Source organism: Molothrus aeneus, chromosome 1 (genome assembly GCF_037042795.1).
Source record: "Molothrus aeneus isolate 106 chromosome 1, BPBGC_Maene_1.0, whole genome shotgun sequence".
Taxonomy (NCBI): domain Eukaryota; kingdom Metazoa; phylum Chordata; class Aves; order Passeriformes; family Icteridae; genus Molothrus; species Molothrus aeneus.
In genome coordinates this window covers 109911762-109930758 of record NC_089646.1, presented here as the reverse complement: position 1 = coordinate 109930758, position 18997 = coordinate 109911762, and positions in this window count along the sequence as shown.

Genomic DNA, 18997 nt, shown 5'->3' with positions numbered 1-18997 from the left:
GAAGGGGCCAGCTCACAGCCTATACATCATTTACATGATGCATGACAGTCTACGTTACCTATTATGCAGGAGCATACTAGAGTGAAAATACCAAGATGTGTTTTTAATCTTACACGTGATAGAGATCACTGGCATTTTTCAGTTGACTGATGCTCACTAAGTAGCCCAACCACATCAACTGCAAACACATCCTATCCCAAGTGAATATGTCCTAGCAATTTTAAGGAAAAATTGTTCATTTTTCGTTTTCCACACCAGGGTTAGTCCTTGGTTAGTAAGATCTAGACAAGGCTGTTCCTCTAATTAACTGTTTTAAAGACCAGTTCTGTAAACTTTTACACGGAGGATTTATTTAATGCATCCATGAGGTGATCCTAAGAAATATTTCTCACGCTTACAAGCAAAGAAAATGCTGAGATGCCGGAGATTAGGCTCAGGCATAAGTGCCTTAATCCAGTCACAAACCCCAACACTTTTCCCCTAGATTTTCTTTGCCTGGAAACGTACAAAATCCCATGGAGCCTCCCTTTTGAGCTGCCCATTCCATGCATGCTTGATACCACGCTGCTTCTGTGTGTGTCTCCTGTGAGCAGCCAGGCAAGGCACCTGAAACTCTACCTTAAAGATAGCAAGCAGTGTGTGTTGGGGCATCTGGTTACGTTTAGCGATTTACTGAAAGAAAACAGTCCACTTGTAATCGAAGAATTTAGTAAGGCGCCTAATAATACTCCATCTCTGTTTCTGAAAAATAGGAAGGTATTCTTTTATTTACTTACTTTAATGCTGTAGTTATACTTTTTAAGTATCACTTTAAAAAGTATCACTTTTTAAGAGTGAATAAGCTAGCTAAAATATACAGATTTTCTTTCATAAGATCGAGTTTCACATAAAATTACTCTAACTTTACTTTTGTGGTTATCCATACATTATTAAAACATTCTTTTCCTTTGGCATTTCTTCTGTGGGGAAGAGGCCTGAACAAGAGTTTCAGGTTCCAGAATAAATGGAGGATGGTTATTCTGGTCTGAACAAGCAAAACTGTGGTTGCTGTAGTCAGGACTGCAAACCAGATTTGGTTTAAAAAGTATCATACGTGAAATCCTACATGGCACAGAAGAAAGAAAATGTTCAAATTGAGATGCTGCACTATTACAGAAATTCTACACTCAAATCCTGGCTCTGCTCTGTCTTTCAATCCCCTGGAAGTCAGTTGCTTTTTCTCTAGCACAGTTTTCCAACTCGAACTAGAGATATTAACATTTAATTTTTTCCTCCATTTGTCTTCCTTGCTTATTCAAATTGAAAGCTTGTCTGAACAGGGACTGAAAATCTCTTGGTATGTATACATCATGCAATAAAGAAGAAACCTGATCTTGGTTTGGTCTCTCAGGCTACCATATGAAGGAATGTATATATATTTCTTTATATATAAAGGTAAGTTGTGTGATATTTAAAAAAATAAAATTTTCCAATGAAAAATTATTGTCTCACTTTTTTTTTCCATGAAGATTTCTAATGAATGTCAAATGTTGAAATGTCGCCTGAGAGCAGTCCAGTCTGTGGACTGAGGGGGAGAAAATTGTCAGCTGGCCAATAAGAGCAGCTTTCTGGATATTTTGTGCAAATGGAACATCACAAAGATATGAACCAGCAATAATTTTATCAGACTGCAAAACCGAATGAATTTGGCAGTTCTGTACAAAGGAGTTTTCTGCCTTTGCTAACATATGCTAACATAAGAATAAATTATTGTACTAGTGGCTGTTTATAAATTCTAAGGAGAATTCTCTTCCCCTGTTTATTTTTAAGTAAGACATATTAATTGTGTGCTTGGATTTTTTTTCTCTTTTCTAGTAATTCCACTTTCTGAAGAGTTTGAGGCTCTGAGAATGGTGAGATAAATTGTCATACCTGTGTTCACTTTCAAAGGGTTCCTTGAACTCAAATCTCCTCAGGTTTGGCAATTTCATGACTGAAAACCACTATACCAAACATCATAAAACACAGTCAAAAGGCGTAAATTCACTTGAAGTTGGTCAGGTTTAACTTGAAGAAAATTACTCTTCAAAAATTACTCTTTACTACTTAAAATATGATCTACTGGAGAAAAATTCAGCCATGGATTTTCATACTTTCCCTACCAGAAACTGTGGAGTCAACATGGTTTGCCTTACTTCTGTAACTCCTATGCTTCTGCTTTCCAATATTAAGACTGCACAAGCTGTGTTAATGATTAGGTCTACGTTATTTTTATGTGATTCCAACACTATTCCAACAAAACTATTCCTGCTGTTTGTTTTATCTCCAAGTAAATATATGCACTTTTACTATGCAAAGAGATGTTGTTTGTTTTTTTTTTCATCTGCAGAGAGCATGAAAAGGTAAGAAACACTTGCCAGATTAAATACTTTTTGTGACTAAACAGAAAGGCATAAAAATAACTATATCTAAAATGTAATGTATTGACTCTTTTAGCTACCACTCTTCTATTTTTCTCCCAGATTGTTATTCTTTTAAAATGCAAAATCTCAATGTTCTTTGAACACTGGTGGTAGTGTTCTATCATCTATAGTTGGGGATTTCAGGTTACAGAATATTATTCCATCTGAAACTTACAGGTTTTGACCTTTATTCCTAAATGTCAGATTTCAATAGCTTTATGGAGTTCAGTAATCCACAAAGTATATTTGTTCCATACAAACAGTCTCAGTGTGTCCTATAATTGGTTGATAAAAAAAATGTAAAAAGATTGAGATGTAGCTAGTTTGGATTACTTATGATATTTGTATTTATGGTGCATTGACCCTGGCTGGGTGCAATGTGCCCACAAAAGCTGCTCTATCCCTCACTTCCTCAAGCAGACAAGGGAAAGAAAATATAACAAAAGGCTCATGGGTTGTGGAAAGAACAGGGAGAGATCACTCATCAGTTACTGTCACAGGCAAAACAGTCGCAACTTGAAGAAATTAGTTTAATTTATTAGCTATCAGAGTAGGAAAACCAGAAAAAAACCCAAATCTTAAAACATCTTCCCACCATCCCTCCCTTATCTGCAGGCTTGACTTCACTCATGATTTTCATTACCTCCTTCCCTGCAGGGGCTCAGGGGGAACAGGGAATGGGGGCTCCAGTCAGTTCATCACATGCTGTGTCTGCCACTCCTCCCTCCTCAGGGGGAGGACTCCTCACACTCTTCCCCTGCTCTAACGTGGACCCCTCCCATGGGGGACAGTCCTTCTCCAGTGTGTGCTCTTCATGGGATGTCAAGTCCAGCTAGTGAGCCTTCTCCAGCGTGGACTTCCTGTGGGATCACAGCCTCCTTTGGTCGCCTGCCTGCTCCAGCACAGGATCCTCCGTGGGCTGCAGGTGGATCTCTCCATCCCTGTGATCCTCCATGGGCTGCAGGTGGATCTCTGCATCCCTGTGATCCTCCATGGGCTGCAGGGACACAACTGTCTCACCATGATCTGCACCATGGGCTACAGGGGAATCTCACCTCTGGTGTCTGGAGCACCTCCTTTCTGCACTGACCTTGGTGTCTGCAGAACTGTTGCTCTCACATATTCTCATTTCATATCTCCCTCTGCAAATAAACATTTTTTTGCTCCCATTTTTAACTCTGGTATCCCTGAGATGCTGTCACCATCAGTGATGGATTTGGCCTTGGCTGGCAGTGGGTCTGTCCTGGAGCTGGGAGGCATTGGCTCTCTAGGACATGGGGAAAGCTTTTAGCAGTGTGTCATAGAAACCACCCCTGCAGCCTCCTGCTACGAAAATCTGGCCACACAAACTCAATGCAGTGCTTCAGTTTCCTTACATTTTGTTTGGAAACTGATACTTTGTTCTTCCAAATAAATAATTCAGAAAATGTACTACATTTTGTAACTCAGGAATGAAAGTCAATACTATTCATAGTGGTGTTGACATGCCTTCTAGTAATTTATGGAATAATTATGACCATATTTGGGATATATCTGTTCCCTACATTTTGATTTGTCCTCCTCCAATACATCTTGACAATGTTGTTGTAATTCATGTGTATTGTACAGACTGAATAAAGACAGGCAATTCGTTCCAGACAAATACATTAAAAATGTAAACCATCTGTTTGGAGCTCACTTTCTCCATGAGACCTTTACAGTAGACATTTAGTTGGTAATAAAGGAATTCTGCATTTTTACCCTTTGTTCTTAGTGCACAAGACCACAAATGATAATTTGTACTGAATCATTATTTAAATCTGTTTAAGCCTCTGAAGAATTCAGATGTTACATGCATGAAGTGCTTTATTTTAGGAAGTGAGTGACAGGCAGCATTGTACATATAAGGAAATAAATCTTCAATAGCTTAGCCAAATTTTCTACAAACATCTGGGCTTACCTATCATAGTTTTCTCTGATTTCAATTTTCTCAATTAAAAAACCTACACAAAGATATAAACTTATTTCCCCTTTAGTGGTGATAATTCTCCTTATGATTGCATTTTGCAAGTGTTTTAATCTTTAAAAAGGGTCAGTCATGTTGAAAGAGACAAAATATTTCAAAGAACAACACGGACAACTTTAACTGACATTAGTGGAAATTTAAAAATGGGGCATTCGACTCAAGAGAAGAAAATCAGTAGGAATGTTACCATTGACTTCATGAGATCAGGAATTTTCCAGCCCCCATTATATAACCTGGGAATGTTGATTTTACAGATTTTATTGAAATTCACGTTTCCATAATACATAGCTCATGGGCATCATTCCATAAGCCTTAGAATTTCCAAGAGTAGCAATATTAACAAGTAAAAAGCTCAACTAATACTTGTCAGTACCTGTAGCATTCTAAAAACCTACATTTTGTGTTGTGTTTCATTATGATCTAAAAGCAGAGTTGCAACAGCAGGGACATGGCTATTCACATAATGAAAACAACTAGTTCTAGTCTAGCAGATTTGTCATGTTGACTGAACAGAGTAACTGAAAATATGACTAAAATATCATTGTTGATTTTATTGAGAGTGATCAACTTAATTAACAAACTCTCTTTTGTTTAAATTTACTATTTTCTTTAGGAGACCATAAATAATTTATTTAAACAAATTCCTCATGAAAATTAAGTATTAATTATTAAGTTACTGTTTCATAATAGTACCATAAAAATGCAGATCATTTGCAGGTAGAGATTGGCATTTTTAATTGTTTTTGTGCACTACTCATTTTCTTTCATCATATGTGAATACTGGCTTACCTTCAGTTATTAACAAGAGTATTCCAATAATATGAGAATATTTTAAAACCTTGACTATTGTTAAAATGTATCTTGTCACAGCTACCTGGTTATTTACAGAATTAGGAGAAAAATCAGTGCCTGATTGTTGATTAAGACCTCAGCTCAGATAAAACATATATAAAAGAATAAGAGACTACTGTCATAGTTACATACCATTTGACAAATAGAACTCTTACTAAATTTGTCAGGGTAGGAAATATTGACTAATTTTTCTATGAGTATTTAACATAATTATGTGTTAGGAATTGTTTCTATTTCTTTTTGTTTCTGGCTAGAAGTTTTTCTTGTGGAAAACGACAGAAGAGACTTTCTGATTTGGGACACTGATCATTATTTAAATGTAACAGAACTATAGGCAGTACAGAAATATATCAGCACTTCATGCATCCAATATAGAAATACATAAATTTCTTGTACCAGTGAATATTTTAGATTACTTCCATATATATAACAGCTCTAAAAATTAGCAGGGACAGTGTTATTAACAGCAGCCTTTTTAAGAAACAAATTGAAGAACAAATATCACTAGTAAATTACAAGACCTACAAATGAAGATGTGATAGGTAATGCATTTCTTTCTGAATGCTCATGTAACCAGTAGAGCATTACTTTGTGTAGATATTGCTTTTTTAGACTGTGACAACATTACAGAAGAGCTGTTCAGAGAAATGAAAAGATAAATTTGGAATGGAATATTTTGGGGACTTAATATCACTTTGGCATTGAAGCAAAGGACGTCTACATCATCAACAGAATATAACTGACTTTATCAAAGGAAAAGGTTTCAATTTGACTTGTATTTTTAAATGCCATTTTGCTGGAAATATGAACACTGCATTTGTCGATTCTGGTTTAGAGTGACACTCTCTCCCCCTCCTTTATGCTCCCCAATTTACATTTTATTTGAAATGAAAATTTCGAATTCCAGCTACATTTAGTTTCCCTTTTTATTTCAGATAACTCCTTCAACAGCCAAGCACCTCTTCCCAAAACTCTGCTATGCTTTCTGTAGACTGAACCTTCAGGAAGCTTCTGAGTTCTCACTTGTGCTTCAACTATGTAGTTAAAGATCCAGATAATAAAGTAGTGTATCTTAATGGAATTAAAATTGTAAGTAGAGCACTAGAGAACTTCTGGAAAAAAAGTATTTCCACTGTCAAAGTCCAAGTAATATTAGCACTTTCTGAAAACTCCTAGTCTTTGTCAGATAATTCTATTTTACTCAATCTATGACACCTTTTAAATAATCTTTATCTGCTGCAGTATTTTTAAATGAAAGGTCTTCAGAGGATCTTGCAATGGAATACAGAAAAGGAATTCTCTTTGAAATACGGGGAAACTACAGCAGTGGTTTGTTCAAACTACTGAGGCCATTTTAATTATTATAAAGAAATGAAATGTTTCTGTAACAACTAATGAGCTCTCACTTGACAAGTTCACATGGCTTTCTTTTCACCTTTGAAATAAACATATGTTTTTCTTACTTCTGAAAGTATCTAACATGTTTTACAAGTATTTAAAGTAAGATAGCTTGTTAATTGTTCGTATACTTGGACATACCAATATGAGTAAGGGATCCATTTTTTACTTTCTCTTTTAGTCTTTTATTACACGTACTTCTAGACAATTTAGATAGTGACCATTCATGACCATAAAAGGAAAAATAAAAATTCTTCTGCTGTTTGTTCACAATGTAACAAAACCTTTTAGAATGCTTTCTCAAAATCCATTGCATATATAATCTTCAGTTTTGTGCTCTCACAAGATAATGTACCGTGAAAATAGAAATGATTCGCAAAACATGATTTTATTATTCAGTAATATCTGTGAAGATAATGATGTGAAATAAGAATGCCACTTTCTCCAAGTAAAACAAACATGAAGAGATAACATGCATTTTAGACTTATCTGAAATGTTCAGTTGATTAAAAATTCATTACATTCATTGTAGATTTTCAAAATTCAGAAAAAAGTCTCATTATTGGATTCCTTAAAACATTTCCTATGAGGGAGATTTCAATAAGAATTCAAACTAAGAAAGGTAATTACAGGTCTAAAAGCATCACTACTGTGAGTATCTGGACTATTGTCAGTACATGTAATTTAATTATTTGCATTATCTAGGCAGCATGCTGATAGTTATAAAAGACAATTGCTCTCTCAAAATTCACCAAAGGTGTAAGCTGTTTAATCTACTTTATTCTTGAAAGCTAATCAAAGCTATGAAATTTTGAGACCTAAGAGCTTCTGTGACACAACTTTTGAATGACAGTTCTGACAGGGGAGAGGCATATTTGAGTGTATCAGTTGCAGTCTAAAAAAACTGAAGAATGTTATGACAACAATTATTCTTTTTACCTATCCTAAAGTGTTTTCCTTAAGCTACATTTAAGCTATATTATAAATAATGAAAAATGTTATAATTTGCCATATGTGAGAGATAAGATTAAAATTATTGGCAAGACTTCAGCTTCTAGACATCTTCCAAGTGAATAAACACTTTTTGTTGCCAGGAGCACAATTTGGGAGGCATTTATATTTGCTGTTTATCTCATTGTTAAGTGTATTGTAAATTTTATTTTAAAAAGTGGAAAAGCATCTCAATTTTACACCACTGCCTTCTGCTGCTGCTGTTATTATTATATTGTGTATAAATATTGTCATGGTTTAACCCCTGCTGGGAACTAAGTACCACGCAGCCACTTGCTGTGTATAATTATGGTAATCTAAGATATATTCAGGAGCCTCTCCTTGCTCAGTATTATCTTATAGGAGTGCTTAGTTAAGGAAGGGATCCTGGGGGGGGAGAAAAAAAAGAAGGGAAACAATACATATGTTCTTCTGCATTTATTGTAATGAGGTCCTCTAGATTAAAAAATTTGTTTACAGGATATGCATTCTTTTGGTGTTTGGAAGTGTGTGTAAGTTAATTCACACATTAGTCTCAACAAAAGCCTGCGGAACGCTTGTCTTTGTCCAGGGAGGGCTTTGTATTCCTTTTCAGATAAAGATTCATATCTACATTGTTGCAAAGTAAGAATTTAAAATAGAAAAGTAATGACACTGAATTAATGCAACAGGTAGTGGTTTCCCTAATGGGCAATTCCTAGTTAGGAGTGCTGACATTCATGTATTAATGTACATGTTCTGGATTATGTAGAAACACAGATCCATATTTTATGATTTCTTATACATAGATCTATTTCTTGGGAAAAAAAATGCTCAGTTGGTTTCAATCAATGTTTTGTTTTTGCTTGTTTTTCAAAAATTGATTCTTATGTCATTCTTAAGCCTTTGGTTCAGAATTTTCCAATTCATTACTTACTTTTAAGTGAATATAAAGTCAAACATAGTTTTACAAACAGTATTATATCCTTCAACACAGTGATACATTTCCATATCTATTATTAATGCCTTGGTTGCTATCCTCTACTTTAAATTGCTTCCTGTGCATTGTAAGCCTGTGTTTTGTGTGCATTATCTTCAATGCTTCACTTTGTTTTCCTGCTCAGATCTGAGTGGGCAATTTTTCTTTTTAAATTCATGGCAGCATCTTCTAAGTTATCAACACCTCTGTCACAAAAATTTGCATCTCTCACCTCATAATGGTTGGAAGACAATGTCTGTCTCCCTGAACCATGTATTTTGATACTAGATATGATCTTTATCAGCTGTTCAGTGCAAACCTACTTGACTCAAGTGAGAAACTCTATTGCTTTAGTGATGGTTTCTTTTAGACTTGCAGGAATCATAAAGAAATTGGTTGCCTAGAAAGAGATATATAGGTATCACCAGAATCCCTGCTACAGTTAGAGAATGGAACAGAGACAGCATTCATGTATATAGACAAGCAAACCCTGGAAAAAAGTACCTGATGGTCACAAAACTTGCATTGTAACACACAACACATTGCAGTTTTATGACAGGCCATGATAACAATCATACACAGGGATATTAGTTTAGTAACAGCCAAGACACCATTTTTAAGCATAATATTTGGCTTTCCAGCATTGTCATAGCTGCAGTGTGTTCTAAAGAGAGTTGCATGAATAATTGAATATTTGCCTTCTCAGCCAAAGTGAAAAATGTATGTGGTGGGAATGAGTCATAAAGAACCAAATTTGTGGCTTTTTACACTAGGAGAAAAAAAAATTATGCTAAATTAAACATATTGTTTGTACTGTAACATAACTTTTTTCTTTTTTCTGGCAGTTGAAAGGAAAGAAAAGCTTATAGACATTCCACATACAGTTGACTGCTCCCATTCAGTAACCCAGTAATGAAGCAGCCAACCCAGATGTGAGAAACCAATACCTACTTTTTCTCTGACTTATGTGTGCAATTCCTTGAGGGATTAAAATTATGCCTCACCAAATTTAACTCAAATACTTCAGCATTTTACAGAGAATCACAGAATAGTTGAGGTTGGAAAGGATCTCTGGAGGTCATCTAGTCCTACCCCCTGCTTAATACAGGGGGTATTATATGCTAAATACAGCATTTTTGACACCATAATTTAAAAAAAAGTGAGGTCTCTAACTTGCCAGAAAATCTTCTCCATCCAGTTTTCATATGAAGCTCTTATCCATTGCTAGAGTACTGATCTGATTGATTGCATCTGACTAGTTTTTTTCAGTTATGAATGCGATCTGAATAATTGTATCACACCATTATAACATTTGCAAATACATTTCACTGAATACTCTGTAAGATTCAATAAAAAAAAACTTTCAACAACATCTCTGTTTCATGATTTTCTATGAACTCTTATAAAACAGTCTCATTGCTTAGTCTTCTCTCCAATAATGCAGCTTCTTTGGGGGCTATTCAAATTTTACCTTGAAATATAATTGCAAAAACTGGGGATGGGGCAGTAGTACATCCTGCAGTACATTTAATTTTCTCCCACTCTACATATTACATGACAAGGTTTAAATGTGATAAAGGAAGAACTTAAAATTTCCTCCATCACCCTAGGAGTTTCTCAAAGTTGCAGAATGGGAAACTCATTATGCTAGATACAATTAATTTTGCACTACTTGATTAGTAGAAAGCAGATGTTATGAAGTGAATCTGGGACACACATTCTATTTTCCCACTTTAGACAATACTGGATTATTAAAATATTGCATAAAGGCTGAAAACATAAAAACCCTTTAAAAGGAAACCTCAGCATATGGTTATGTTCTGAAAATGTACCTAATGAAAATTGTGCACAGCTAAACAGATAAATTTTCTCCTTGAGTCTGCTGAAACATTTGTAGTACATTTAATGAGCAATTGAGGCAGGGTCTCAACTTTATGTGTTCCACCTAGGGTTAGCAGCACTTTCTTGCAGTTTACACATTACCAGAATTTGTGTTAAGTTATTTATTGTTTTAAGCCATGCAAAATTTGTGTTAAGTCAGTTATGCTCCCATATATGTAATTAAAGCCACAACTTGGACATCTAATAAGTTATTTGTGCTGAAGTATGAAAAGGAAGAAAAAAAAGGAAGATAATAAAATCTGCATTATTTTACCAACACTCTGGTCCAAGGCAATTTGAGACTGGGCAATTCCATTCCATTTCTTGAGGTGCAGACCAGAGAGGTCATACAGGAGAATTATAAACTCAGGTGTTGAAATTTTGGGTTTTAGATGATTTTAGGAACCTCATTCTAAGTGAAAGCACTAAGTTCCTAATTGGAGCTAGTTCTAGAAATACTGCTATGGATCCTGGCCTCGTGCTCCTTCTGATGTGGCTTAAACATCCCTCCCATATTTGGTCTTTCCTTCATTATACAAGAAGATTCAAGTTTTCTCTTGTATTTTTTTTGTCATTTCTCACTTGTGTTGCAGAAGGGAAGATTAAAGAAGCAAACCCTGAATTTTAATATCACAATTCAGCATTCAATGCTATGAGCTCAGCTTCTTGCAGCTTTTGTTTGCAGTGTATGCTTTGTGTGTAGGCTGGGAAAAAAGGCACAATTGGTGCCACATTTTCAGATTTTCCTGTTCTGCAACACACACCATACAGACCATCTGCATTTCCTTTATGGACTGATCTAGCATATATTTTACTGTCAATAACAAAAGGGGGAAAAGCAGGTTCAGAAGAGTCCTACAGAGATGTAAAATAATCTATATTTTAGCATGTGGTAGGCATTTGTAATATTCTGTGTCATTTTACATTCTCTGGACTATGAGATGAATCTGCAAAAAATTGACAAAACAGCAACATCTAGCAGATGTTCAGGATTTCATAGTTCTGTTAAAGTCTTAGTTGTTCTTTAATGAGGGTGAAAGGTCCAAAGAGACATTCACTGGAAATACTTAGCTGGTAATGTGCTAACTAGGAGCTGAGGATCTACATGGGTTTTTTAAATCTTTTATATGCTTATAAATCCACAATTGCAAAATTTTAAAATGCTCCTTAATATACCTGTATGTGAATAAAATATTATGTGTTCATATGTTAATAAAATAGTATGTGTTCAGTTCTGCTTCTTTTCAGTAACTTTTAAAACATAACTTGTAGTGTTTAACTGCAAGAATAATCTTAATGCTATTACAAAAAAAAAAAAAAAGGTACCAGATAATGATTTTTATGAGATTAATGAATATATTAATACACTCTTGAAGCTGTATTCCCATTTATAAATAAATTATGCAGCTAACTACAAAGACACTCAAATTCTGGATTAATCTAGTTTTTACTAACACCACCTAAAATTTCAAAAGTATCAGTTAGCTGGCAGCTATCTAAGTGATTTTTTTTCTGAATTTGTTTGAGAAATCTAAAACTAGGGATGGCCACAGGACTATTACGATAGCGATCAGAGGATTAGACAACATGTTCTTTGTTTCACAATGGCTCCCAAGATCAATAACTCCTCCACTAGATCAAGCACTGTAATGATGTAGCTAGTCATATATTTGTGACTCAAAAGAGTGACTTTTTATTGCTTCAAGAGTGGTTTCTTTTTTCCTTGGAAAAGCACAGAAGAAAGCAAAAACTGTATTGCAAAATAAGAAGTGATTAATCAAAATATGAGAAATAGGTACAACAGCTAGGGGATCTGAAGTCCTGAATTTAGCCTGGAAAAGTAAAAATGCAGTATCTATCACCTTTACTTATCTCCTTTCTTCAGTCTTGGCAAAGGTAAAAATTGTGATTTCAAAGCCTATACAATATCAGAACATGGTATTCATTCTCCTGGTAACTGCTGTCCCACAGTTTTATTTGGCACCAAAGATTTTTTTTGTTGTTCTCTACAAAAGGCTATTTATTTTGAGATATTTACCACAATGCAACATTCTTGGAGAAGTAAGTGTGGTTTTAACTGCTTTTCAAGTTGCCTCTCTATCTAGCAGGAGGAGCTGGCATTGGAAGCACCGTTGTTAGAACTGGCTTTGAAGTTGGTGTCTGTTTTACAGGCTCCTTTGTTCAGTGATACTTGCTGCAAATGTTGAACCTACAGCACAGTACAAGGGATTAGTGGCAGCACTGGCCCATGCCCCTGATGGAGCCTGTCAGAAGGATGAAGGAAGCTGATTCTTTCTTTCATTCTTTCCAGATGATGTTGTAACAGCTGCCACAATAGCAGTTAGATTTGCTTTGTAGCATGATGTATATGTTTACTAAAAATAATTTTAGTTGTGATAACACATCTATAATTTTTTAAATCCTTTTGATATGTAAATGGGCATGATAGTAGTAGTACACAGAAACTGGACAATATTCCTTGATGTTTGTGGACCATTCATGTCTGGTATTCAGCAGTCACTCAGATGTTGCCAGGACAACAGAATGCAGATACAGTTAGTCTTCATATTATATATATATATATATATATATATATATATATATTTTTATATATATATATATATATGTAGAGAGAGAGAGATTTAATAAACTGGAGACTTTAAAACTCACTGCTTTTATGTGATTACTTTAGAGGTACCACCAAGGTCTTCACCAAGATTATACTGAGGAAGTAAAGTGAAGTTAAAGACTTCATCACACCTCTTTCTTTTTTCTCATTCAGTACATACAGGATAAAGTCAAATATACTAGAATTCACATAAAGTCTTCACAAAGTGATGATGAGGACACAGAATACATGAGAAAGTGATTTTTGGATTTTTGGGCTGTGCCCTAAATGTCTTGTTTTCTGGTAGAGTATAAGGTGTTGAAAGTGGAAGCAAAGGGCAATCTAGGAGTAAATACAAATGAGGCACCTTCTGCCTATTTCTTTAACTTAATTTTAATCTGTCATTAAAGCAAAGTAGAACTATGGAAAGCTGAGCATATACTTCTCATGAGGGAACCAGATTTAATTAAGAGCCCTCCGTGAGTCTTAGTCTCTTCACAAATTTGTGTGAAAAGGCTTTTTACATCATGCAATAATTTCCAGGACTTTTTTTAATAATCAGGACTGGTAGAAACCATGGGAACTGCTCTGGAGCACGTTTATTAGCAACTAATAATGTATATATGGAAGAATTAAAGAGGCAAAGATTGGCTTTATTCTCTAAAATATTAGTTCCCAAATTTTGGATGATGGAGTACTGTTTACCATTATAAACTTTCATTGCAAAATCAATGTCAGTAGCAAAGTTCTATCTGGAAACGTTAAAAATCAAGGTGATTTCAGGGCATTAGCCATGCAAGCACTGGAAGTTGGAAATCATTGATTAGGCAGAAGAGGGGCATGGAACAGGTTGCAAGTTTCCTCAGATCTGAGGATGGTTTGGGTTGGAAGGGACCTTAAAAATAACCCAGTTCCAGCCCCCCTGCCATGGCCAGGGACACCTTCCACAAGACCAGGTTTCTCAGAGCCCCAAACAACCTGGACTTGAACACTGCCAGGGATGGGCTCATGGGTGCTGTGCTTGACTGAGTGTTCCATCAGGACATAGCCTGAGCAGAAATTCCTTCTTGTGTTTCTGTATTGATCACATTGAGATGTACGTTGAAAGTTGAGGGGTTGGTTTTGATCCCAAATGAAATGTGATCATTGTGGGACTTGGTCATGTTCTTTCAAACTGATTGGAAAACTGTTTTGCTGAATGAGAGCCTTTAATTTTAGCATGCTTTTGGCAATCGAGAGATTGACTAAGGTTTTGAAGGTGTTTGATTTGTAGTCCTCTAAGATTATTGTTCCTGGAGTTGCAGCCTGACTGCCTCTAGTGACTCTGCACCACTATCATGTACAAAATTGATACCTGGGTCTCCTAAGCCTGCTTCCCTTCTGAGAGGGTCTCAAATTTTGTACATGCCCTCATCTTTTCAGATTATATAGCCTTTGCATGGTTTGAGTTTGCCTGACTCTAAGGTGTGGTATTAAGATGTAGATATGATAGTCAGCATCATATATATGCCTTATTTTAAAGAACTTTTAGATGGAGCTAAATGAAATGAGGACATGGTAGCAGTAACTGCATTCTAGGTAACTGTTTCAGGTTTGATATTTTGCATAATAGGACAGGTAGGTCTGAAACTGTTGGTGTGAAGACAGAATGAGGGAAGGCATCCCCTTGTGAAGGGTGATGTTAAATTTTAGGCTATCTGTATGCATCTAAAAGGGCTTTGCACTGGCTTCACTCCCATCAAGAAAAGCAAAGGCACTAAGGATTATGCCAGTCTGTTCCTATGGATGAGAAATTAAAACTTTCTCTAACAAAAAATGGATATTTATATGAACTTTTAATTGTGTACATAGTGAACTATTATATATTAGAGAAAAAATCTGTGATAAAAAAGAAATTTATATGGAGAGTGAATCTAGCAAAAAGTCTCTCATATATTCTTTTTGCTCAAATGTGTAGCAAAATTTCATAAAACGTGTCAAAAATTTATTTCTGGGTTAATTTTACTGGGTAGTTTTTTTTTAGCTTTGTTTGAAAATTAAACTTCAAATTGCTAAATTGTGAGGCAAAAACACCCAGTAAAGGTAATGATCACATTTCCTATAGAAAATTTTTCATGGTTTAGGATGTGTCACTTTGGACAATGGTGAGAAAGAATTTGCTTGAGTGAGCAGCAGCTCCAGTTATCTTGGGATATTACTGGTTTTTTATCTATCATTTCTTCTCTAGTCTTCTTTTCTGTCTTTTTTTTTCTTTCTTAATTTTCCTGTCATACACAGCTTTGTCTTAGAGCAGTAATTTTTTATGGTCATGAGCATGGCAGGTACAAGAAGGTACTCTCAATGTAGTGATATCCAATTGTGTAAATTAATCATTCCTTTAATGTTGAATCCTTATAAAAATGAAGTCTGAGACTATATAATTTAAAAATACTTTTCTATTAAGTTTCTTTTTAAACAAGTCTTCCATATAACATCAAGACTTAACTAGCTGCTAAGATGTGAACAGTGCCACAAAATACATCTTACTCCAACTGAATAAGAATATGTTTATAGTTACTCAGCACTCAATACAGAATTTGGCAAGATTTTCTCCCTAAGCTAGAGAACACACAGATGCAATTTCATGTTATTCGGTGGTGTGTTGTGTTCCCTTTTCTTATTTTAAATAGATTGCATGATCCTGCCAAATTTTCAACTCATTTTGTTTCTCTAATTTTTGCAAGTGAACTATTCATATAATATGCATAATGGCTAAAATTACGATTGAACTTCAAGCCCCTCTGAAACATAAAGTAATAAAATACATACAGCTTAAAATGAGAAATCAAACAGGGATGGATCAGCATTTTAAAATGTTCCTTTCTCCTTTTTTCCTTTTTTTCTTTGAAAGAACAGACAACCAGCAAAGCCATATCTTATGCATGAAGAACAATGAAATAATGCTGACTGCAAGACCTGACTGCATGATTCTTTCCCAATTTGGACACAAAGTCTTGGTGGAGGGGAGCTGCAAGCAGTCTGAAGGACAGGATCATTTTGAATGTGAAATGATCTTGAGAAGTCAGAGAATAGGGTGTAAATCAGGAAGAAAAAGCACCTAGTATTATCGATAGGCAGTAATAATGGGTACAGAGGACAAGAAAATAATAGATAAAGTATGAAAATGTCTGTAAGTTGACAAGCTAACCATGTCATGCTGTTGGGGTAGAAACAAGAGCTTTATCAGGATATGAAACCAAAAGCATTACCCACTCTCCTTGGGTAAGGCATCAGCTGGAAGGCTGGGTGTATGTCTGGACCTGGGCCAGCTGGGGAGAACTTGGAAAAAGAGACCAGGAAAAAAGTTGGAAAGCATAATCTCTGGGATAGGAGAGTGTGTGTGCAAAAACTTAGAAGAATTTGGTCTGTTTAGTGTAGAGAAGGAAAGCGATAGCAGTTCTCAAATCCTTTGGAAGTTGTTTACACGATGAATGCAAACTTTTATTTTCTGTGTCCATACAGATGTGACAAGGAGAGCATGTTATACTAGATAGGTGGCTAACTAGTGACAAAGGTGGTTAAAAACCTTGGTTTAAGTTTGCCTGGACATCTGGTAGAAACTGTCAGTAAAAGATATTAAAACAGATTTGACATGCATCTGTCAGAGGTGGTTAGGATTTATTTGAAATTACCTTTGATCTTTCAATCCATTGACGTATTATCTTGCAGTCTGTTTTAACATTCTTCTACACTTCTGTTATCACTAAAGAGAAAATAATTTTTCAACCTAGTTTGACCCCTTCTGCTCTGTCATGGAATTCTGTAAATGCTTAATTAAGTAATTAATTTATTTTTTATTCTGACAGATGCTCTGACACTTCTATTTGTATTGTCCCATTTCAGTTTTGGCACACAGGCTTTGTCAGTCTCTTCTTTATTTTCCCTTTGTCTCTCATTTACTTCGTCATCTTTGTATTTACTCTGTGTAATGTTGTCTCGCTTTGCTTGCAAGCACCTTTCATTCCTTGAATGCACTATCCCACCTGCTTTTCTTTGCTATTGCCAGCACCCCTTGCTTTGTTCTCTCAATTTTTTTGGCTTTTTTTTTCTATATTTTTCTTTTGTTTTTAGTATGCATGAGATCTGATCCTTTTCTATTTTACCTGTATCTGTTTAATGATGAAATAGTAAAGTTTAAGATCCTGACTAAATATAGTTTGATGGAAAGGTAATGTGACAAATGGCAGCAGTAAAGAGTCCCTACTGGTCCCTTTACTGTAGGGACCCTCCAAGTAAAGAGTTGGTGGGGTTTTTGGATATCTAAGAAAACAAAGTATATGCTGTCGCTGTATATGGTCTGCCAGTGCCTGTACTTTGGTAGCTTTTGTCTCTTCCACCCAGATTTGACAGATGGCTAGGAGTCTCCAAGATGTCAAATTCTTCCAAGCTGCATGAAAATTGGCAGGCCCAAATTATTTCCTTATCTGAAAAGAAGAAGTTCTAAATTAGCCCTGTACATATTCTGTAGGGTGCAGTAAGCTGACTGATTGACATGTTGTGAGCAGCCAGCCAAAACAGTCCCATGCACATGCCCAGAAGGGAATACCAGGGGAGGCTAGGTTGGTCAGAATCAGTGACACTGGGCTTCTGTGAGGAAATATTGCACATGCATCTCTGGAAAACCAGGCTGCACTGATTCTAATGGTCAGGGGATGTTATAAAATCTTTTTAGCGTCGTTTCTCTGTTACTCGCAACACCTGTGAGATATCTCATTAAAAACAGTGATTATTTCGAATAATATGAATTTTCATTCATTTGTCCATTATTCTTGATTGATCTTTTTTTCTTTTTTCCTTTTTTAATTTTTTTTTTTTTTTTGAGAACCCATTGTATCCTTCAAAATTTTTGAAGATCAGTTCCACAATTTCATGAAAACCTTGGCCCAATCATGCCAGGAAGAGTCTGAGGAGATAAGGTAAACTGAAAATTATATTGCTGGTACTTCAAATTAGAAGCATTACACTGTGTGCTAAACAAATTCTTGGACTTCTACTTTACATTTCTTTGTGGCAATGCATTTTATGATTGTAGGATTTAATTCAATGTATGAGATGGCATAATAAAACACTTCTGAGTTTCCAAGAATTAAAGTTTCAAACAGAGATGATCTGTGCTGATGTTAACTATGATTTATTTGTCTCTGTTCTGTATTACCAAACTCTTTCTGAATTTCGGTTTGTTGATATTTCTGAAAATTAAAATGAAAAGTACTGATGATAATAAACTTGATAAGCATAAAGTAGCTCTGGAACAGCACAATCAGTACTGAATTATTGAGAAAACAAAGCTAGACAAGGGAAAGGATGAGAGAATTCTAGTTCTGAAGCGAAAACATGGAAATTCCCCTGTCCTACTGTTTATTTGTCCCATGGAGTTATGGGATTGTTTAGGGGTGGGGATTTTATGAGACATTTAAGATTCATTCTGGGAGCTGATAAGGAAGTGGAAAGGAATTTGTAGATAACTCATAGGCTAGCTGAATTGACTTAATTTGTTCCTGCTGAATGCATGTTTTTTAATGCTGCTGAGAAAATCATGCTATTGTAAGACTTAGTGTCAGCATGCCTAGAGTGCTCTTTCCTTTTCTACTATTTCTTGAAACTAAAGACACACATAAATTTATCCTTATTCAATGTGAACGTCATTGCAAATGATAAAAACAAAATAACTGTATCCCAGACCGTTGCATGTGTTTATTTTTTATAAAGTTTCTATAGCTCTTCCTGGATGTTTGACTAATAACATATTTATTATTCTATAATAATAATTTGAATTTAATGACTACAACAGAACTGGCTTAATTATCAACATAAAGACATAACTT